The sequence below is a fragment of the Leiobunum rupestre genome, chromosome 2 (genome assembly GCF_980474605.1).
Source record: "Leiobunum rupestre chromosome 2, qqLeiRupe1.1.hap1, whole genome shotgun sequence".
Taxonomy (NCBI): Eukaryota; Metazoa; Arthropoda; class Arachnida; order Opiliones; family Sclerosomatidae; genus Leiobunum; species Leiobunum rupestre.
Window position 1 is genome coordinate 880062 of NC_143385.1, and position 22745 is coordinate 902806.

Here is a 22745-nt window from a genome sequence, read left to right on the forward strand (position 1 = left end):
ACCAGTTTGTTTTTAATTATTTTTGTTCGTGAAATCCACGAATTAAGGCTTTCTTAACGATAAAAATATTATAAAAAAATATAGCATTTTGAAGTTTTTTAATAAAAAAACAACAGTTTGAAAACCGTGTAGGGTGGATTTTTTTTTAAATTTAGTAAATTAAAAAAAAAACATGTTTAAACACTTTTTGTAGAAAATAAGACTAATTTTGTCAACCCTGCAAATAATGGTTTCTATAAGGCTTTTTAACTCTGAAAGAAGAGGCTAAGGAAAAGGCTCTATTTTATTTATTAAAAATTCTACTGGCACAGTACACTAGTGTCAAAATACGAGAACTTTCGAAAAGATTTAGGAAATGTGAAAGTTGTCGCCGAACGAGCTATTTCAATGGTCGTATTTTGACACTTACTCATGAGTAAGTCTATGGAGCTTTAGGCTGGAGCAGTGCTGCCAGACATAACATTTTTAGAAAGGCTAGCATGGTGCTACAAAGACGAAAGAGTCAACAATTTTAGAGTCCTGTAGGCTTTATAATGCATTTGAATTGATATTAATCTTTGGATAGGATTTGATTTGCTGCATCGACCAAAGAATCAACCAACATGTTGGGACTCCGTAGGATTATAGGATTGAAAATAAGATTTTTACTCTTTGCTAATTTCTTAATAATTTTGTCAGCGAATGTATTTAATTGTTCTTATACCTTTTTTTGTTATATATTACGAATTTAGAAAGGTAAAATGTTGTTTTTATATCAATATCTTGGTTATTGTGTTTTATTTACACTTTTTTAACTTCGTGGAATGGTTTTCATGTTGTTTTAGCTCGTAATTAATTTTAAAAACCAAGGCTTAATTAGTTAAAATATTAGTTTTTAACTATTTATTACTTGGGCCTGCGGTATTAATTTAATTAAGTACCGCGATAATTAAGTGGTACTATAGTTAATTAGGTAGTACTATAGTTAATTAAGTGCTACTATAATTAATTAAGTAGTACTATAGATGTGGAGAGAAGCACATTGTGAAAAACTAATTGAAAAGAGACTTAAAACCGTTTTAAGTCTCTTTTCAATAAGTAGTACTATAGTTAGTTAATTAAGTAGTACTATAGTTAGTTAATTAAGTAGTACTATAATTAGTTAATTAAGTAGTATTATAGTTAGTTAATTAAGTAGTATTATTGTTAGTTAATTAAGTAGTACTATAGTTAATTAAGTAGTACTATAGTTAGTTAGTTAATTAAGTAGTACTATAGTTAGTTAATTAAGTAGTACTATAGTGAATGAGGTAGTACTGTAGTTAATGAGGTAGTATTGTTGTTAATTGTGTAGTAATGTAGTACGGCATTCAATTAAGTTGTTATGCCATTTATTGAAAGTCTAGACTTCTTTTGGAGTCTACTCACATCCACAAGCCACTATCGAGTTCTTCTCTTCCATATGACAATTTTATATTTATCTATTTATTTATTTAACCAGTGAAAACGCTTATAAAGCTAGTGATGGCTTTTATACGAGCTTCAATACAAAAATAATGGTAACAATCATTTATCCAAACTCAATATTGGTATACTTTATATAACTCCTCAACATTTTAATTAGGGTCTAACGGTGGTACTTCGGAGGTAAATAGATAGCCTACTTCGAAACGTTAATACTGAACCGATTCTAATCGGTGACATAAATTGTAATCTTTCTGCAAAACCTTAAGCAATAAAAAATAAACTATTAAGAGAACGATTCTAGATTTAAAAAACTTACAACTTCGTATACTAGAATGAAAAGGCTGACGCCTTGGGACGGGAGGGTGCAAGAGCTGGGTTTAGTGGGCCTGTATTTGCTCTTCCCATCCCCCGTGACATCCAAGTATATATCGGATTTTCAACTCAAGCTTTGGCTTGAGATGAATGGTCATAGGCAGGACAAGGAGTTTATCCCTGGCCCCTCTAGGCAGAGAGCAAAAGAGCTACTCTCGCTCATTAAGACGAATATAAGGTTGGTAACTGGCCTATTTACAGGCCATTGCTGAAATGTATTGAGCAAAAGATGGCGCTATCTCTACCGCATCCAAACCTCCTGGGTTTACTCGAATCTTCGCGAGCAGCGATGATGAACAGAATGACCGGGCGATGTAGAGAGTAGCTATGCAATTACTATTGTTATACCAATAATTATTTTTTTTGTTATATAACGTATTCGTTTAAATTAATTATAATAACTTATAGTAAGTCAACCTTGTTGTCTTTATTCAACGCCTAGACGAAACATAATAATTGCTAACTTAACAGACACCTAAATCTTATTGGAGTCAGTGATGACCCAATTTGTAGGGCTTGTCTAACCGAGGAGGAAACTATCACATTCTTTGTAGCTGTGACTATTATGCGGCTCAAAGGTTTGAGCATCTTGGTATGCATCGGTTGGAGACGCATGACTTCTTCAACATCCCGGCCCAACAGATTCTTAACTTTGTGTCGGAAATAGGACTTTTTTTTACCTAAAGTCACAGGCTGGGGTTGTACAAAGGTCGAAGTGCGAGGCTTTCCACCCCTTCAATAATAATAATTAGTAGGGGCCGGGTGGTTGGGTCAAGCGCAACCCTGCACTTCGACCAGAGGTCCATTGTGCAGCTACAGCCTTTTAGACTACATGGAAAAGCCCAGTGTCTGAAACACAGCGCGAAATTTGCTTTACCAAGGTATTGGAAAGATCGCTCGTTTAAAGCCTGTGCATACCAAAATACTTTCATGGTACGAGTGTTTTTGCATTAATGCTGTGTCATTGAGAAGTTGAATTAGCAAAATCAAAAGATCTTATGTGTTTTCTAAAGTGAAAGGTTTTTGTTACAGGAATCAATTTGCAATTGAAGAAATCATGGTAGGTTTAAATACATACTTTTAGAAATCTTTGATAAAAGCAGTGATGTCCAGTTATGGGCATGGTAGTTATTTGATTTCACTGTCAACAAGCTTGTAATTTACTTTTGTCTCTACTAGGTTTAGGAATTTCCTTGTGAAAAATATAAATGCCGCCCCTAAAATAAAATAAAAAATATAACATGGTTACTCAGCCTTCCCTGAAATCTAGAAAAAAAAGGAAACCAAAATCATACCTAGGAGGATTAAAAAATGAAAATTAGCAAAAACTCTTTGGAGGTTTAATTTTAATTACTTAATTTACAAAACTAAGCTACGGTCGCTTTGGCGCCAATACTAGCGCCGTTGTCAGGCTAATTAGTACAGAGGTTTTTCTATGGTAAGAGCAATCTATTTTAATTAACCTTTTTTTTTAATTTATCATTAAAAACGTATCGTGATTCTCCTTATAAATATTTCCGATTACTTTGCAAACTTTTAAAAGTTTGTTTTGCTCCACTTCAATTATAATTTTTTAGTCTAAAATCACTGTGGCTTAGTATAAGCCCTATTTGCTATAAATTAAGTGATATTTTATTAAATTGTCAGTTTCATTTTACACCTGTCTATCTTCATTATTTTTGTGTTAATTACAGAAAATAAGTTAAACTCTAGGCCTAAAAATTAGATACAACTACCCTTACCAAAAAATAAGTTGGTTTTTAGTTGGCTTTTAGTTGGTTTACACATTTCAGTTGATATTAAGTTGGTTTTAAGTAGGCTCAAGTTTCCAGCATATTTCAAGAAACTAGTTAAAGGGGTAATAAGTTGGTTTTAAGGTGGTTTTAAGTTGGCTGGAAAATACTTCTTTTTTCTAAGTTGGTAATTAGTTGGTTTTTAGTGGTCAGAAAATTTCATATTATTTTTAAGTTGGCTTTAAGTTGCCTCCATTAAGCGAAATCAGAGTTGGTTTTAAGTATACTTCTAGTTGGTTTTAAGTAGGTTTAAACTTGGTTTTAAGTTGGTATTTGAGACAAATACCAACTTAAAACCAAGTTTAAATATTTTTTAGACAACTTATTTTTTGGTAAGGGTAATTTGTTTAAATATTGGTTAACCGGAAATCGCCAGTGTTAATTAAGGCAGTGAAATTCTATGGTACTAAAAGGAAAGAAAGTAAGCTTATGCCTCATTATCTTTAAAAAGGAATTTGTTTAATTTTTTAGTTATTTTAACATAACTGTGCTTATTTAAATTACTTAAGGCGGCCATTTTAGCTATGCAATTCCATGTCAGAACTTAAAAAGCTATTTGCTTTTTATTTTTAATTTTTGAATTTTAGTCTAGTTAAATGTTTTTTTTTAATATTTTCTAACAATATGACATAAAGCTCTCAGCAAGAGTAGCCAGGTTCGATACTAGTTTGTGGCTCTGGGTTAAAAGCTAGAGCAACTACTTCTGTGTTGAGTTTGGAAGTTTCACCCGATATCTTCGGGTTCCCCTTTCTATAAAAACTTGTAAAGGTTAATGGTAATATTAAGTGTAGGGAGCTGTTTTCTCTAGTGGCATGAAGAGATGGCCACCACCCTCCTATGTATTACAACCCGGCAAGAAAGTAAGTTTTGGCCTATACACAAGACTACTTAATTAAATTAAAATTGATTTTAAAGGGACATGTGTTTATTAATGGTTTATGCTTGTGCTTAATATCGGTTGCTAGCCTGAATTTTAACTCCTGACTAGTATTCTTTACATGCATTGCTAATGAAACCAATAACTGGGTTATGAGTTTCTAGGCACTGAGTTTAAGCCATAGTTTAGCATTCCAAGATCACATTATCCTTGAGTCGACACGGCATTTATCCTTTTCCAGTATTAAAGATTATATACTAATGACGAGGTAGTAGCTCACTGGAAACCTCTGGAGAGTAAATTGTTATTAGTGCTGAAAGCAAATTAGAGGTAGGATTTTCTGTAGAAAGTCTAGAATATTTGCTACACCATGCCTTTTGTCCATGTAGAGAAATTTGATCTTTTGAACTGAAAACTGGCAATTTTAAGTTTCAAAATTAAAAGGAGTAAAGTGTTTAAAAACATGCAAATATTCTAGAGGTCATCATTTTGGAAATATATTTTGGTCTCTTGTTGCCTACTTAAATAATAAACCTTTAGTAAGTCCTGTCCACCTTCCCAGTGTGAAACAATGTATGGAAGTGTAAATCATGTTTGATAGCTTGATCAGCTCAATTGTTTTCTTCTGTTTAATCTGTATTATTTTGCTTTATAGCAAAAAGAGTTGTTTCAAAATACCAAGGCGCCTAGTCTTTTAGTATGCAATACCAATAATGTGGAAATAGATAGTTTATTTCTTTATCTTTCTTTTCAACACAAAAGCAAAGTATCATATCGACACTATTAGACTCTTGGACAGACAAGCTTGTCCTCCTAACTAAGTCTTCTGTTATCCTTTTTCCTATCTTGGCTATTTTATTTTGGTTTAATTCAATGATCAATTGCACTTATGGGATGTATTATTGAAATTTGGTACATTCATTTAAAAGTGTGTGGTTTGGCCGTGTACGGGGCATTTCTTCAACATTGTACCAGGTAACAGCAAAATTATTCAAGATAGTAAATTTTAAGTTTGGTCGCATGCTTCTTAGAAGTTCATTGCTAAGAACTAGCGCTCAAGAGTTATTTTGGATTGGTTTTATTTTCATATATGTAAGGTAATTTACGAAGCAATGAAATTTTTGGAACCGTTATCCAGGTCTATTTATGTCTACTTCATAAAACATGTACAGAAATTGCACTATTGGTGCCAACTAGTGTGGGTTTATTTCTTAGGTATAATTAAATAAAATTAGCATAATTAAATTTAGTTTTAACCATTACATCCTAATATGCTTAGAATAAAGTAATTTTTTTAGTTTATGGCTGTTCATTGGACAACAAAATGAAATTGGAAATAAAAAACGTTTTCTTAAATGGCATTATTGAGGCGTCATCAGGAAGAAGTGAATTTGAAGATATAATTTGGTAATGTTCTTAGATTCACATTAAATCTCTTAGGGCACCATAGTCTTCCTTAGATTTTTCACGCGTATACATATATAGTTTAAAGCTTATACTTAAGTTTCTAATAAACATAAAATGCTCCATGAAAATGTTGTCACTACATATTCAATTGCTATTCCAAGCTTCAGAGCTAAGTGAAACTGTTTATTTGTGATTTTTAACATGGCGAGAAATAAATATAAGTCTTAGACTATATAGCTCCTGGACTGACTTGATAATGGTATATTTTCAGCATGAGAATAACTCTCATTGATGTATTGGAAAGTTATGTTTTCAAAATAGAAAAATTAATGGATCTATCTCAATGAAGAAATCAAAGAAAATCATTGCCAGCCAATTACCATTACCACTTTTATTGAACACTATGGGTAGTTTGTGGTCCTAGGCTGCTTTGCCCAACTAATATTTCCCCCCTTAATTGTATATTTTCAAGATGATCAATCATTTCTTTTTTAAATTCTAAGGTGGAGTCTGTACACAGCTAGTTCAGTTGAGGGAACTAATAACTCTCCTTAAGCCAGTGCGTGAGTAGTAACTATTATTAGTTTCTTTTAAGTTTTATGCAAAATAAGTAAATTTAAAGCAGGTCTCTCAATTATTTACAGTTGGCCATTGCCAACTTAGTCAGTAACGTTATTAAGGTCCTTGGCGTTCACTAGTTAAATTTGATTTGAAGCCTTTTCTGAACATGTGAGGGTCCGGCTGTCACATTATTTATTGCACTGAACTTAGCCAACCCTTAGATTTGCCGCTGGCTTTTGGTGAAAAGAGACCACAGATATAGGAATTCATGTTGCCGTGTCACAGGAAAAATAAATTAATAACAAAACTACATGCTGTTGTTGGAATAAAAAGACAAAGCCAATGATATTTGTGTTAAATGCTTAGATACCAAAGTGATATGTAATTTAGTATAACCACAAGACTGTACTTAGTTTCATATGCCTGTAATCATTGTGCAGATTTTTAGGAAGTGCATGGCTAGCTCCTCAAGATTTATAAATATTATAGAATAAAAATAAATTGCAATACCAGTAATGATTCCAACTTTTTGACCCAACTAGATGAGTAAACTTGAGTTGAGTTAACTAGTTCGTTCGTGTGAATAAAAGTTCGATGAGTTGATAAACTAAAAAAGTACACAAGAAAAGATGTATCACTGATCAATTTTTGCTGACTCAGTATTTTGATTTGAAAAGTTCGCTCGTGTGAAAAGGTCTTTAGTCATGTTTCCATTGATAATGTGATAATGGGGAGCAATTTTTATGTACCATTTGTATTTATTTCAGTTTCATTATATCTGAATGATCATTCCTTTATCACAGACGATCCCTTACCAAAAAATAAGTGGTCTAGGAAATACTTTAAGTTGGTATTTGAGACAAATACCAACTTAAAACCAACTAAATACCAACTTAAAACCAACTAAATACCAACTTAAAACCTACTTAAAACCAACTTACAAATAATATGTCATTTTCTGACCACTAAAAACCAACTAAATACCAACTTAAAGAAAAAGGCATTTTCCCACCAACTTAAAACCAACTTATTACCAACTTAAATGTGAATAGTATTGAATACCAACTAAATACCAACTAAAAACCAACTTATTTTTTGGTAAGGGATTAACCACTACAAAAGGTGAAGTACTGCACCCACGAGCCAAAGAAATCTTGCAATATGTATCAAAATTGTGAAATACTGCCTCGGGACATAAATGGAATCTTAACGTTTTTCCCCTCCACCTTTATAGTGCTGAGAAAACACACTTAAAATCAGGGTTCGCAAAACCCAGCCAAAACAGGATTTTGCCGGGACATGTGGGAAAACCGGTGAAACAGGCTAAATTACTCATTAATATATCTATTAAGTTACGAATTTGTGGTATAATTTCTTGTTTGTGTATTATGTATAGACAGACGAGTGAATAGAATAGAAGAGAGTATCACTGCTTTTATTAATTTTTTATTGAATTTTGCTACTAGGTGTGGAAAAACCATGGAAATACATTTTTCCACACAGTTTTTAACAGGAAAAAACCGCGGTTTTTCCACCCTTGGAAAAATCGTGCCAACCCTGCTTAATCTGGCCGTGGGCTACAATCACGGAAAGGGATAAGAATAGTTAACAATAATTTATTTCAATTATTTTAAAGTGTAGACGACTTAAGGGTTTTAATGGCAACAAATTTTATTGGTGGAAACTAATAGTCCATTTCAAATTTAAAGATTTATTATAAGGTTTTTTCAAACAATGAAAGTTGTATTTCTAATGACAACCTCATTTTTTTTGTGCGTTTAGAATAAAAGAACGTTGTAATATTGGCCTAGCCAATGAAAGAAAAGTATCATAATACACATCCCGACCACAAAGGAAAATTTATTGGTTTTAAAACAACATCTTAAGTAAAAAGTAGTAAAATGTGCAAATTTATCCCTTTTTGTTTTAAATGTAGTTATGTGCTGAACATGATGCTATAATTTTTTTCTTTTAACAAAAACACCTATGGAAGTTTTACTGTGCATCAAAAAAAGGGCAAAAGTTAATTAATATTTTTGTCAAAATATTTATTTCTGAATTTTTATTGAATTCATTAATTCTGTGTTGGCTCTCTTTATAGTAAACTATTGCAGTGTAATAGCACTACCTATTAAGCAAGACCCATGCATGCATTTTTTTTTTGAAAGCCCAAAACAATTTGGATTTAAAAATTTGGGTTAAAAACTGGGAAGGTTTCATAACCACTAAGATATAATTATCAAAACTTTTTTTGTAGTTCTGAAGCATGGAGTCTATCAAAAAATTTCTAGATCAGACTGGTCTGCCTTACGTTTCAGAAACATATTATCTTAGGGATGTGCGAGTAGTGGTTTTTGGTGATCGAGTCGGGTATCGAGTACTCGACAAGCTTCTGTTGAGTAGTCGAGTCGGGTAATATTTTGGTCGAGTCGAGTACTCGATTAAGCTAAAATTTTTCCTTATTCGAGTATCAAGTATTTAAGAAAAATCGTTCGGGTACTCGAGTAGTTTGAAAAATCGCCCGGGGTTGTCGATTGAAGAAAAACCAGTAGCTAATTCAAAATTTTAATTAATTTTAATAACTTTAAAATCTAAATTAACTTAATTATATTATTCTTCTACTTAGCTTTAACATAGTTCCGTACGGTTTTTAATTGTTAAAAGAATACGTGAAGCCTAACACCCGAAAAACGCCGCCGTCAGAGTCGTGAAAAACCGCCTAAGTGAAGCTCGATTCGAAACCGAAACTTTAGAGAAAGTTCTAGAAGCCCGCCTTACTTGTTACTACTACCAATTCAAAGCTAGCCGTCGTACCGTATGTCTAAGAGTACCAGGTAACGATGGCATTTATTAATATCATAGCTGTGTACTGTGCAGCCGCGCGTTGAAGATAAAATAAAACGCTTCATCGGTGGAGAAAAGGGCTACCCTTACCAAAAAATAAGTGGTCTTGTAACTTTTTAAGTTGGTATTTGGAACAAATGCCAACTAAATACCAACTAAAAACCTACTTAAAAACCACTTTACACCAACTTAAAACCAACTAAAAGCTTTCTTAATAAAGACCACTTAAAGCCAACTTATAACCTACTTAAAAATTATAAGGAATTATCTGACCACTAAAAACCAACTTAAAACCAACTTCAAAAAATGAGTATTTTCCAGCCAACTTAAAAACAACTTAAAACCAACTTATTACCTCTTTAAATAGTTTATTAAAATATGCTGGCAACTTGAACCTACTTAAAACCAACTTAAAACCAACTTAAATGTGAAAACCTACTAAATAGCAACTAAAAACCAACTTAAATGTGAAAACCAACTAAATACCAACTAAAAACCAACTTATTTTTTGGTAAGGGTAGACGAAGAGAAAGAGACTCTTTTAGAGGGGGAGTGTGGCGTTTTTTAGACGATTACACGACGGGCTGAATATTATCGACGGGGAAATAACTCGACGAGTTTAGCAAGCGGCTTATTCGAGTAGTCGAGTACTCGAATAAGGCAAATTTTTACTACTCGATAATTGACGAGTATTTAAATTTTCTTATTCGAGTTTGAGTTTCGAGTACTCGACCTCAAAAAACGTCGGGTACTCAATGATGATCGAGTACTCGCACACCCCTATATTATCTCCAAAAATGGCATATCAAGATAAATCGATTTTTTTAATTCTTATTAAAAATAATATTAATAATAACAATAATCAGCTAGGCTAATACCCAACCCTTACCAAAAAATAAGCGGTCTAGGAAATATTTTAATTTGGTATTTGAAACAAATACCAACTTAAAACCAACTAAATACCAACTTAAAACCTACTTAAAACCAACTTACAAATAATATGTAATTTTCTGACCACTAAAAACCAACTTAAAGAAAAAGGCATTTTCCCACCAAATTAAAACCAACTTATTACCAACTTAACTAGTTTACTGAAATATGCTGACCACTTAAAACCAACTTAATATCAACTTAAATGTGAATACCAACTAAAAATCAACTTATTTTTTGGTAAGGGAATAATAACAATGCTACTACTACTATTTAGGTAACTGAAAACTAGTTGTTAGGGGTTTCTTTTAGTCCGCAATATAAATATAACAACGACTATCCCCAAAATTAAGTAAATCTCAGAATAATTTGACATAATGCGTTTTGTACGTTTATATTTGGCAGAAACGCATTGTGGTATAATAATACTGAGTAATGGCCATTGTGACTGTTACCCTGGGAATGCAGCCAAAGAAATTAGAGCAGACGAAATTTTACAAAATGAAGACTCTTATTGGTTAATTACGACATAATGCGTTTCTGCAGAGTAACAAAACTTTTCAATTTTAATGCGTTTTTGCATTTTCTCATCTCGGAAACTAGACCAGATAGAAAAATACGGACTTCAAATTTAGAATCGGCGCCTAAAATTAGTAAGAGAAGCATTCAAACTCAAAAAAACAATGGTCGATAATGTGTTTCTGAAACGTAGGCCAGTAGTGGCCAAGAGACATGTGTTTTGGTAGTGTAAACCTTGAAGGTAAGCAATTTTTCATGATTTTTTTCATTGGATTGTGAGCGTAGAGGGGCGCCCTCACATTTAGTTTTGGTTCTAGAACAGAAATCCACTTGAGTTAATAGCTTCATATTTTTTTAATTTTCTGACAAGTTTCAGATTTTCTTAGCATTATTTCTTAGACTTTTTCTCCCGCTGCTTCTTTAGAGTATCCTTTGGTTAATAAAGTAAAACAATGGTAATAGGATCGTTATAATTAATAAAAAACCGCAGTACTTCGGCAGAATATGCCTTCAAGGCGGTTCCAAAATTAAGACTAATAAATTTAAGGATATAATCCCTTACCAAAAAATAAGTGGTCTAGGAAATACTTTAAGTTGGTATTTGAGACAAATACCAACTTAAAACCAACTAAATACCAACTTAAAACCAACTTACAAATATCTCATTTTCTGACCACTAAAAACCAACTAAATACCAACTTAAAGAAAAAGGCATTTTCCCACCAACTTAAAACCAACTTATTACCAACTTAACTAGTTTACTGTAATATGCTGACCACTTAAAACCAACTTAATATCAACTTAAATGTGAATACCAACTAAATACCAACTAAAAACCAACTTATTTTTTGGTAAGGGAAAATGAATACTTTAAAAGGAGCTACACTTAAAAACACAAAATAAATGTCCAAAAGGGTATTAATAAAAATAACGCTAAAAAGGAAATAGGACATAGTTACGGAATCAAACGTTTCAAATTGAATATTTACAAAATTAAAATATAAAACTATTACAAAGTCCCGAGATTAAAAATTAATCTATTTATTCTTCTGTCCCTTACCAAAAAATAAGGTTTTTAGTTGGTATTTAGTTGGTATTCACATTTAAGTTGATATTAAGTTGGTTTTAAGTGGTCAGCATATTTCAGTAAACTAGTTAAGTTGGTAATAAGTTGGTTTTAAGTTTGTTAATTTATATGTTTGTATTGTGTTTGTCATTTGATTTGCTTTACTCAGATCCGTTAATTTAGTTTTTGTTAACTCCAACGGAGTTCAAAGTTAAATTTTCCTCAACTCCCCGGAATTCAATTCAATGAAATTCCAGGTTGACTTTTCATCAACTCAACGGAATTCCAGGTTGACTTTTCCTCAACTCAATGAAATTCAAATTTAACTTTTCTTTAACTCAATAGAACTCAAAGTTGATTTTTTCTAATTACCAAGTCCCGTTTGTCAAATACAGGAATTTTAGTCGTACATCTTTAATATCAGGTTTTCTATGCAATTCTTATCTAGAAATTGTGTTATAACCAGGTTAAAACTTGTGGAGGTTAATGGTAACAGTAAGTGTAGGGAGCTGTTGGCCACCACCCTCCTACGCAATTTAACCTGGCCACCTGAATTAGGCCTTGAGTATTAGCGTAGCGAATTATTATTATTATCATTATTAATTTTGTATCTAAATAATTTTACAGCCATTAGTTTCATAATAATTACAGCATATTAATATCTTAAGATTTTGCTTTACACAACGAGAATTTTTCTGTTAAGTGTCTTCAGTGATATTTTTTTAAAGAAACTTGGAGCCGTGCTATGCTTTTAGAAATTTACCAAAGTGCTCGAGAATATTTCAAAGAAAATAAATCTGAGGTTTTGTTTGTATTTTAATTTTCAAATCCACTTGAAGGAAAAAAAAATGTTTTTTGAGAATTGGACAAATAAATTTTCAATATTAGCCTATGTAATAAATCAACTTTGACTAACATGCATTATCAGCAAAAACAATTGCTACTATCCCTTTAATGAAGAAAATCAATAAACAAACGGAGATGACTTATTGTATTGTTTGAAGTTATAAAAACTGTGTACTATTAATTAAAACATTTTTTTTAGGTGACTGGAGGATTTTTGAGTTCTGAGAAATTGAAAAGCATTTAAATTTTTAATGTCATTACTCTGAATGTGATTTTATTTTACTAAAAATACTGAATGTTTAACCGAATCCAACATAATTCTGTTACATAGATTTTGCTAATTGAAATCCTTTACTTAGGTTTCACAAAGATACTGCTTAGTTTTCTTATTTATGTTGGTCTCTAGTCCTCCAGTCTGCTTGTCATCATAGTGAGCTGTGCTGAAGTGTAGAACTTGTGCAAGATAATATTTTTGGTATATATTTTGCCCACTATAGGGTCTTATTTTTCTGGATATGGCATCCATTCTACATCACTTTACTATTCATAAAGTTAAAATTTTAGAAAAAAAAATTGGCAATTATTAATTAAACTGCCCTTTATTTCAGGGGTTAATAGCATGCATGTAAAAGCTAGACTGTCAAATCTAATGTTTCACTATTACAGAAAGCAACTAAAATTCAAATGGTAGTTAGTTAGATTATGAGCTGGAAATATAAGGAAGTTTTCAAACCAAATTAAGAGGATTTTGCCAAACCTAATTAAAAAGTTAGATTTTGAAACTAACCCTGGTTGTTTTGTTGGTTTAATATAATTTAATAAATGGGGCTAGTAGAGCCAGTGATGGTCGTGTATATCTTGCAGCGTACACAACTAAAGGTTGGACACGAGTTTTTTGGGGAGGATTTTTATATATGATGTATGAAAGAGCGCAACATTTTTAAGTGGCAGGGAGGGGGACGCCACTGACTAGAGCTCTGCATAACAGATAAATTAACTGACAAAATTTCGATTAATCGTAAATATTTTGGTTAACTGTTTATTTATGGATATTATCCATGGATAAAAAAGATTTAACATGCAAAAAATAATTTATTTTCAGATAATTGTAGGTTATGGATAAAAATAAAATAAGTGGTTAATTTTTATCCAAATGCCGAGCTCTACCACTGACCATAGGTTATAAAAGAATAATCTAATGAAACCCTACCATATACGGTTATTATAACAATATGTATTAAAATCACTAAGAATAAAAACAAAATATTTTATAAGACTAGTTTCGTTGACCATTCAGTAATTTCATCAGGTGTGTACAGCAGTGGCGTCGCCAGGTTTTTCTAAATTGGTGGAGCTTAAGCCATAAACTCTGGTCAGGGGCATCCCTTCTAAGGAGATGGGAGGTGGAAACCCCCAAAAAGTTTTTGTAAAGTTGAAAAATCAAGGCTGACTTGGCCAAATTAAGTTTTTGGTGGCCTTTTTTTTAGGAAGCATTTTTTCCAAAATAAATAAACTTTTTGTCAAGTGAAAAAGAAAAGTCAGTATAGTTGGCCAGATCAAGGCTTCTTCCTGTAGAGGAGGGGATTTTTGGAAATTTAGGTGGCGCTTCAGAAATGTTTTGGGTGGCTCTAGCATCGCCTGCACCCGTGAGGGCGTTTTTAAATATCCCAATTGATTACATATTCCAAAAATTAGCTAAAATGGAACTCAGGCTGTCATTACTATTAAAAATTACATTGCATTTTTTTAGGATCTAGAATATTTGGAGATTTTCTTGAAGTTAGTTAAACATAATTATGATCGATTTTGTTAATTTGATTATTTTTTATGTTCCGGCTTAGCAGAACATGCAAAAAATAATGCAAATCTCAAAATCCTGTTAATGTTAGGCGTATTAATTTAAAAAAACAGTTGATGGTTCTTTAAACAAGTAGTAAAAATAACATAAACATTGAACCCTTACATAGCTTTTGATTTTTTGATATGGAATTAAACATTTTTGGGGTTTTATTTAAAACATTTCGAAACGTCTCTGGGAAATGTAAGAGTAGGAACCAGTCCCTACATGTAGTTTGTATTATTTTTGTTCTTTATTAGGTGGTTTTTTTTTCGCTTGTCCGGGGACAAAAAGTGTAAACTTTTTACCCTAAGACGTTTTATTCGCCTGTTCTCGGGGTAAGATTTATCCTGTACCGAATTTTGTTAGCTTGTTCCAGAGTTCTAAGGTTAAATTTTTTACTCCTCCTCGAAAGGAGGTGTAGAGGGAGTAATCTAGCTTTGTCGTCTGTTTAAATTGCGTTTCACGAAAATATAATAATAATAATAAAAACCTTTACTCTTTAATTAACTACTCCCTTCTTACTCTAAATAATTTTTTTCGTCAAGACAGAATTGAAGTAAAATGACGTCATATGGCTACACTTTTTAACCTGCTCAAAAAACCCAGAACAGGCGAAAAAAAACCACCTAATGTTTTAATGAGCCTATTCCACTTAAGTGTTCCAAAGTGAAATTTAACAGATGTTAAATAATGGTAAATAACATTATGGTGCAAACTGTTAAATATAATTAATTTTACATATGTATACTATTTACCATTACTTATCAAAATACCTGTGGTATGCACAGTATTTGAAAAAAACGTTGTATGGTAGCGTACTTACAAATGTTCTATAGGTAAGTAGTTGCCTTATTCTTTGATAATTTTCACAATGACCACAGTCATTGAATTGACTAGCTAGTTTGTTTTCCAATAATTATTTATAATTCAGGTTTTGTTAGTTTAAGATTCATAAAACTAGTTGTATTGATTTTAAATCTTCTTATTCTTGGTCCATAGCACAAAAATTCAAAATATGGATTTAAAGGAATTTTTTTCTGAAATTAAAATAATAATAAGTTGATGTTCTGGTATTTTTGTACTGCTCTAGGCGATATCCAGTGGAACAATTCTCTACCTGTAAAAAATAAGATTACTTAGATACCAGTAGTTTATGAAATACAAAAGGGGTAAGATAGGTACTTTACTTTACTTAATATAATAATCAAGCGATAGCAATAAAATAAGCTGGATTCAAACTAAGTCAATGGAAAGAGGGAAATTTATTTGATTATCAGAATTTTTATCACTAATTTCCAACCATGTCTCACATTTTCTATTGAGGAGTGTGACACTAGCATTAAGGCTATATTGGGGTCCATGTATGATTTTGTTGCAATAAAAAAAGTCATTATTTAGTAGATTGTTTTATTAATATATGCTCTAAACATCTGTTGTATCACAATAAAAAAAATTGTTAGATAAACCTGTTATCAATAAACAAAAGTAGTTCAGTCGTCCTTTCAGTATCTGGCTCATCCTTCATGTTGTACAGTCACATTTAATTTAACTATCATGTTCATCCTTTGGAATTGGTATGAAAAGCCTTTGCCCTCAACTACTGCTGGGTCAAACGCAAAGTTTTCTGTGTTGGAATTTTGACACTATCAGGTACGTTATTAATTACACTAAAGTGTTTTAATGTTCTTCAGAAAAGTACTCCAAGTTTCAGCACTTTATAATCTCAGAAAAAGTAGCTCTATGAGCAAGGATAGGTAACATAATATCCATAAGTATAACACTTCTAACCTTATCCCTGCATTTTTCCTCACTACCACCGTAAATGTAGGTTGATATCAATTGACCACAATGATTATACTGTATTATGTTTTATTTTACATTAAATAGTAGCCGAGGTGCTAGTCACTCCGCGTAAACGGTGTACAAGCCCGTAACTTAGACTGTACTAATGAGATTACGCGTAATCTTTAGAGTCTGGAAGCCTCAGCCGTGGTCCAGCCTCATTACTTCTCCTAGTACACTAGAGTGCTGCAGGTAGAACACTTCTACAGGCGCTGGTAGGCCAAAAATAGACCAATATGAGGATTAGAAGCGCATCTTCCAAATGCTTTTTCGGGCGATTGGATAAATGTGTGACTGTGTTTGTTTTTGCAACTGAAGCTCCAGTTTTAGTTCTAGGAGTGGCCATTTGGAGAGGTCAGATTCACGGTTTGTTTTACTTATTTTGAATTCAAAAAGTTTGGAAAATAACGATTTCGCGATAATTTTACCATAACTACGTAGCGAGCGATAATTGGTGTTTTTATAAATTAACGTGGCCTTCTTGTTTGTATGTAGCTACTACGTCACTGCTTTAACTTTGGTTATATTGCGAGCGCGCGCTCAGGGCGCGAGAAACCTCGAATTTCCACGTGCGCGTGCAAACCTCGCGTGTCAAAACTATTCTAATAAAGCTAGGACATCGTGACGTAGGAGCAACATAAAAACAAGTTCGGCAAGCGTTGCTGAATTTATAAAAAGAACTATTTGTTCTGAAGAATAAGTAAAACATTTATAAACTACGATAAAAAATTACTTCTTCCCATCTGCCGCTTTGTCAATAACCATTGCTGGTGTAAGAGAGCAGTGTGGAATTTTGTTCTAATTCTCCCATTGGTCTATTTTTGGCCTACCAGCGACTGTTTCACCCGCAGAATGAATGAATGAATTTTTATTTGGCAAATTCCTTTTCGAGGAAGGAGCAAAGCTCACAGGCTATAATTATATTACAAGTTAGAAATATATATATTTATGTTAGAACTTATATTGAAATTGTTAAAATTATGTATATTATAAATACAAATTATTTACAAAGGTTTCTATATATGGCAGTTTATTGTTTTGTTAGTTGGCCCGCTTGATGTCATTTATTTTAAACCACCACTGCTTCAGGATTTACTTCGTGTTTTCAATTAGATGGCGATCTCCCACATTGTCGAAGGCAAATATGGTCACCAGGGGTAACAAATAATGTTCGACAACTTTTTCTCCTCGATTGTTGGACATTCACGAACGTTATGGCACAGGTCTTCGTTGGGTTCCCCACGTAAGAGGCACGCTGGATCATTTCCTAAGATTTCACGGAGACGTTTTCCAGTCGGTAGAGCTCCATACATACCTACATATTTATTTTCCTTTTGATTTTACAAACCCCTTTTGAAACAGGGAGTAAAAAATTTAAAAATTGATTCTCAGGAGTGAATACAGAAATAAAATTTCTGGTGTACTAGGAGAAGTACCGAGGCTGGACCACGCGTATGAGGCTTCCACCCTGTATAGTGCCATCATTTTTGCTGCCTCGAAAATTGTCCATATATTTTTATACTATATTTTTCATACAAAAGTAACTCTAGCGAAATTGCTTTAAAAATTAGCAGACATAATGGATGGTTAAGATTAAAACTACCAGGCCCGGACTGGCCAGATCGGCTGGTTGGCGATCGCCGAGGGCCCCCGGCTCAAGGGGCCCCCAAATTGCTTATAATAAATTTTTCCTAAAGATATACTTTAGACGCGTTTGACGTTTCAAATTAATGTGCACGTAGAATCTATTATACTTTAAACGTTATTTGTTGTCCTATAAATAAACATTTAGATTTTTATTCCATACCCCCACACCGCCTGGTAAGGGGCCCCCTATTCAGTCTCTAGCCGAAGGCCCCCAAAGGAGCCAATCCGGGCCTGAAAACTACTATTACAGGAATTGTTTCAGAGAAACCAATTGTAAAATACGAAAACTTTAGACTGAGAGACTTTAATTTTTACTAACATTCTTATTTCTAGGACCAGTTAAGTTCCAGTTGCAGAGTTAAAAACTTCAATATAAATGATATGAAGTCAGTCATACTTGTATGCTAATAAATTATTTAAACAAATTTTTGCTTTTATTAGTCTGAATTAAAGAAATTATTCTTTATTATGAACTGTTCAAAGGCTTCTATAATCTTCAGAATATCTTGACTTTTAAAATAGTAACCCAAGGTGACTCAACAGAACCAAGAATAAAACAAATTACTGCTAGCTTGTCAACAAATAAGGTATTTCAAATTCCCGCCAAATCGTAGATTTCCCTAAATATGAGATAAAGCCGTAATTCACTTAGTTTAGCGTTCATGAACGAAAATTTAAGTCGCGTTGATGAAGTAGTTAAATTTATATACAAAGAAAAGCATTTAATCGTCAAATTGAGTCTGAGCGCGATCCCAAAATTTGAAATGTCGGCGGGAAATTTGAATTCGGGAAGTTGAATGTGTTTAAAAACAATGATTAACGAGTGCAATTGGCTTCATTTTTAGCTATTTCTCTAAATTACACTTAATTAATATCGGTAAAATTAAATTAAATCTGCAATTAACGGAGTCCTAGGATCTCTAATTATCTTAGTAAATGGGGTTAGTTGGAAACCCTTTCTATCGTTTCCGTAAATCGCGAAATTTTGCCCTTTCCAATGGTGAAAAAATTCTTGGGAAAATTTCCAATTACTTTAGTTTCCAGCACTAAATAATATACATTAAATAATTTAGGCTCACACTAAAGAAGTAGAAATAAAAAAATAATCTTTTAGAAAATATAATTTCAAAATTGACCAAACGCCTGTAATGTCATTCGCCACGCATTGCATAGGCGCGTATCGTGTAACTCACCACCAGTGTTTAGCTTAGTATTGCCTTCGCTAAAGGACTCCTGTAAAGGTTTCACACCTGCCGAATTTTTCTGCTCGAGGAGAAGTTCACATAAACGTACTTTCGGTGAAATTTCAAGTTTAAGGAAAACGCTAGACAGCTTTCAAACTGGCTCGATTTTATAGTTGGTATTATATTGGTAAATATAAATAATTGAACTAATGAATTACTAATTAACTTATGAAGTAAGTATAATTATATATAACGCGTTCAGTAAATGACTACATGTGATTTATTGGGTATTGAATATCGGTAAACAACAAAGTTTAATTACTGATTGAATCGAGGGTCAAATCACTCCATTTTGGATGCGTCTTAATCATAGTAAAATGATTAAATCAGGTAATCCAGATTAAAAAATGTAATCAAGATTAGAAAATCTAATCACGATTTAATCAATCTAATCACGATTTTATCAATCTAATCACGATTTAAACTAATTTAATCATTCTAATCATAATTTAATCATATTAATCATATCTAATCATTTTAATCAGCATTTAATCATTTTAATCAGATTTAATCAATGTAATCGGTTGAATCGAGATTTTATAATTAAAATCAAAACTAAAGTACGATAATTTAATATTAATTATTAATATTGATGATTCTATCGCAATTGTGTTTGATTATCGTTCTAATTTCTAATCGCGATTCAATTATACTAATCACGATTTAATCGTTTCAAACAGGATTTAATAATTTTAATCATATTTAATCGTTTCAAACAGGATTTAATAATTTTAATCATATTTAATCATGATTAAATCAGATTTAAACATTCTAATCGTGATTAAACGTGATTTAATCAACATATTCGTGATTTAATTTAATATAACAAAATAATCACAAGTAAATCGGATTTAATCTTTCGAGGGGTGCGTCGTTAATCAAGGAAGTGACCTGCCCCTCGGATTGAATGAGCTTGGTATGACTTGGAAACTGCGTGTGCGTATAATTATGAATGAAATATTTCGTTATTTACCACTGATATGAAACGTGATCACCTTTTCGAGTTATTCCAAGTTTAAGTTCACACAATTCTTAATTAATTTAATAACCATTTTGGGTTTTACACTCGTTATAAATTAACAACAAAATAAGGTAAATTTTCATTTCACGTTAAGCCCTACAAACCAAAACCTCGTAGTCGTTTACTAATTATTTGATATTTTATAATTTTAATTTCTTAAGAAACTTAAATTATTTCTTTCACAATACAAATTAATAATTTGTAGATGAACTGAAATAGCGACAGTCGTATTTTTCATGAACTACGCGAAATTTCACGGTTTTTTCACCTAAGGTACCTATTTCAACTTCTCCTCGAGCAGCCAAATTCAGTCGGTGTGAGACCTTTACAGGGGTTCTATAGTGAAGGCAATACTAAGCTAAACACTGGTGGTGAGCTACACTGTACGGCCCTATGCAATGCGTGAAGAATGAAATTACAGGCGTTTAGTCAATTTTGAAACACTATTTTCTAAAAAATTAATTTTTATTTCTACACGTTTAGTGTGAGCCTAAACTATTTAATGTATATTATTTAGTGCTGGAAACTGAAGAAATTGGAAATTTTACAAATAATTTTTTTTCCCATTGGAAAGGGCGAAATTTCGCGACTCACGGGAACTATAAATAACCGTAATCTAGCTCAATTATATATTGACCACTAATAGTAAAACTTGTTTAAATTTACCTATCACAATAATCAGAAAATTTTATTAATTGTAATTTGTTGTTTAAAATTTGAAACTTACTTACTAGTCAAAACGTGTATAAAATGTTTTTCGAATTTCTCTAGTTTGTGTAAGTGTTTATTTTTTTCACGGTCGGGTGCCACCCGTTTGGGGATGGCACACGGTGGGGGCCGCCCCTCCCCCTAGCTACGCCACTGGTCGTGGTGTCTAGTTTATTTTACAATTTTGACAATTAAAAATTTATGCATAATAAGTGCTTAACTCAAATCAAATGGTGATATATTTATACTGAATAGATATAGGATATGGGCAGGGTCCGTAAAAAGTGGACTACTACGTATTTGCATGAATCAACTCAATTTAACTGACTGTTACTTAGTGGTGTTGAGTCACCACCCTCCTACGCATTGTAATCAGGCCACCTGAATTAATGGCTTCAAAAGTCGCTTGATGACTTAGGCCTAAGGTGGTGCCTTGGGTATTAGCCTAGCTCATTATTATTATTATTATTATTATTATTAATGTTTTATTTCGCCTTTGTCTGTATCAGCGTCTATGGGAAGGTAATATTTGGGCTGGCAATACACACATAAAATGTTTTACCTGATCAATACTTTTGGTTTGAAAAGTACCGGGTGTAAACCACGATGTAAATTAAGTTAAAATTAATACCAAAATAACCTGGAGTTCAGCCTTGGGAAAATTCATTAGATAAAAACCACTTTTAAACAGCACTGTTCTATTCCAACATGCCATTAACTAGCTTAAAACCATGTTTAAATTAACAGAAGAAGTTGATGAGATAGTGAAAAACCAGTTTGATGAGCTTTCTATTCCAGGTAATTTTATGCAGAAATCAGAAGTCAGCTTCCTACCAGCAGCCTAGTATAAATAATCGAAACAAGCACTCTAGGTTGAGCCTGAATAAAACTATTCACAAACCTTCTTATTTAAAGACAACCAGGTAAAATCCACACTAAAATAGCTAATTTTTAGGTAAGGGAATGCTAACGCATCGCCCCTATATTAGCTTATCATCTCTATTTACCAGTCTTAAAAATTTCCTTAATGTGGCACAGTAACTGCCAAAAGCAGGGAAACATTTCGCATCTCTCTACGGCCCAGAGGCATTGAAGAACCTTCTACAAATCCAGGGTGGAAAAGGGTGAGTTCGGTGGGATTTGGAAACTGTGAAGAATTTGCAGCTGGGACAGGTCAAAAGCGGAAGTAGGGTAGATCATATGCAGTTTTAGAAATTGAACTGCAAACCTTTAATATTGTTACCACTGACAAGTACAGAGATTTAGGAAATAGTAGTAAACTACTAGAAATGAATTAATATTTGTGATTAAGACTAAGAGCTCTTTTTCTTATAGAAAGTTTGAACCTGCAGAGATTATTTGAGACTGTCCACAGATAATCCTGGAACCAAATATCAATAAGACTTCACTAAAAAAGGCCCAATCTAGACATATGGTGCAAAATATGTTATTTTCTCCTTGGAGGAAAACAGTATGCAGGAGTAGCAATCTGCTGGCTATTTTTGTTTCACCAGTGGGTTACAAGCTGCTGAACTCCCACTCACACAATCCGGGTTATTTTCACCTAGCGTCGTCTTTATGTGGTTGAGGCATGTTATCCCCTAGCCTGTTACAAACAAATATATCTGTAAAACTGCATCTACAACCATGTAACTTGCCAAGGAGTAGCTAGGCTACAAATAATAGTTAGTTTGAAATTTTAACTTGTTTATTTTAAAAATTATCTTTAAAAAACAAATATTTAAAGTAAATTATAAAAAAGTAAATACAATAAATAATACC

At 32.6% G+C, this 22745-nt stretch overlaps 2 long non-coding RNA genes across 5 annotated transcripts in view; one reads left to right on the plus strand and one right to left on the minus strand.

The window, feature by feature from the left end:
* The window catches only part of LOC149954643 (uncharacterized), a 47352-nt gene that overhangs the window by 1363 nt on the left and 23244 nt on the right, over window positions 1–22745 (minus strand). The gene's annotated exons all lie outside the window — the stretch shown is intronic.
* On the plus strand, window positions 400–12848 carry LOC149954644 (uncharacterized). Of its 4 annotated transcripts, none has more exons than XR_016478448.1 (5): window positions 400–735; window positions 2851–2878; window positions 5787–5895; window positions 6399–6458; window positions 7224–12848. It is a non-coding gene; the product is annotated as an uncharacterized LOC149954644 (long non-coding RNA). The 4 variants fall into 4 exon arrangements; XR_016478451.1 differs by having other exon boundaries at window positions 401–735; window positions 6399–6454; window positions 8714–12848; XR_016478450.1 differs by having other exon boundaries at window positions 402–735; window positions 8714–12848.